The sequence below is a fragment of the Sinocyclocheilus anshuiensis genome, unplaced genomic scaffold (assembly GCF_001515605.1).
Source record: "Sinocyclocheilus anshuiensis isolate Anshui unplaced genomic scaffold, SAMN03320099.WGS_v1.1 scaffold5, whole genome shotgun sequence".
Taxonomy (NCBI): domain Eukaryota; kingdom Metazoa; phylum Chordata; class Actinopteri; order Cypriniformes; family Cyprinidae; genus Sinocyclocheilus; species Sinocyclocheilus anshuiensis.
In genome coordinates, this window is record NW_015536464.1 from 471,638 (window position 1) to 473,638 (window position 2,001).

Sequence of the window (2,001 nt, forward strand, 5' to 3'; positions counted from 1 at the left end):
ACACACACACACACATTGATTTCCTTCATAAATTGCATTGACTGCTCTAAAATATGAGACACCAATGTTTCAGGAGTTTAGGACACAGAATAGGACACACGCTCATTCGATAATGGTTTTATTTCCTGTTTGGGTTTATGTATATGCTCACTGATCTATAATAGAGAACATTTATATAGATCAGTGTATATGCTTTATTTTTTTAAGATTAAAAGTTGTTTTTTTTCCTAAAGCATTGTTAGATGCCAGTGCTTCCTTTCATAGCTATGCAAAGATTTTCATTTCAAAAACAGTATCTATTAAACTATATCTTATGATTTTAAATCTGTATTTAACCACAGAATGATCTCAAAGTAAACATAGCTGCTAAAGTCTGATTTTGTGGTGTCTGTGCTTTAAAATTTAATTATTATAATCTTAATTCAAGTGAAGAAGGATTCTGAAAGTCCGACAGTAATCAGTGTTGAGTACTACTGTAAGGTTAACCCTGCCTGCTTTAAATGTTTGAAAATGATTAACAGTTGAAAAAATTTGTTACAAATTTAGAAAAGTAATCGAATGTAATCAGTGACATTACTTTAATAAAGTAATTGAAATAGTTACACTACTATTACATTTTAAATAAGGTCATTTGTAATCTGTAACCTATTACATTTCCAAAGTAACCTTTCCAATGCTGCTGCCGACAACATCAAAATCTAAAGCCAGGGAAGAGCAGAAAGCAGGAGGTGACAGTAAAATGAGCAGAGTTTATAGGATAATCATAGTTCTGTCATGACAACTCTCGGAGGGATTGGCATGGTAATGTACATGACAATGTTAATGTATTTGGTCTTGGCGGAATAGATCTGCTACGCTGCTGCAGTACCGAGTACAAGTACAGAGACTTGCTACTGCCAATACATCCACAACATGCTGCTGTGAGCATGTAAGAAATATTGCTGCTGCAAATATAGCATACATGAATCACCTCGTAGCAGATCTATACAGGTGGAGCTGGGGAAGGTGGAGAGTTTTTGAAGCAAGCTGCAACTGCTACGGCAAGCACTAGTCATATATTTGAATGTTGAGCAGCGAGCTCATTGGCTACCAATACAGGAGAGAACCAATCAGCTGTGCCATGTGATAATGATGTCATTAGGTCAGATTGAGTTAGACCTTTCGGACTGCGCCATCTAGAGTTTCATGCCAGAACTCCGTATTTGCTTTTGTTTCAGCACTCAGACTCTTTCCTCCTGCTTTCTACTATTCCCCGGTTTCTTCTGTCTGCCTCCTGGGCTGATAAAAGATTTTTAATACAGTTTTGGGTGCTAGACAAAATGCATTGAAGGTCACATATTTTACACCTTTCTGGAGTTTTATTTTAGGTTTTGATGTCCTTAAGAATATATATTTGTGGTATAAGTACCAAAAAACATCTCAATATATCTTTACAGCTCCTCTCTCATGAGCTCTGCTGAGAACAGGTCGATTTTGGCCTGTCTAATTAATATTCATGAGCCTCTCTTCTGATTGGCCTGTTGTTTTCTGAGTGACGCACGTCCAGGCCAACCACAGGTAACTAGGGTCAGCTGACGTCACAGCGCTAGCTGGAGGCAGCAAAACAAAGGGGAAAGGCAGCCCATTCAAACCAGTGCAGATTCGGCTACATAAGGAGCTTAAAATATCATCTTGTTGTGATGTTGGGTGCCAGAATCGACGGAATACAAGCCTCAAATTAGAAATTTGATCGCATATCTGCTACCACTGCCAGACAAAAAAAATGACGACAGCTGTGGTTAAACGCGATAAAACGAGCAGACTGGACAGAAACGATCGTCAAAAATGCTTGCGTGTGCAGCGCACACTTCTTATCAGAAAAGGTTCAATAAAGTATTGTCTTTTGTTGTTATGGGTGCGTCTACAGATTTCTTGCCATATGTCTATGTTTCTTGCATCTCACGACTATGTCGTGTATGAAATAATGTCTGTGTGCATGTGTGTAAAACAACAAACTGACGA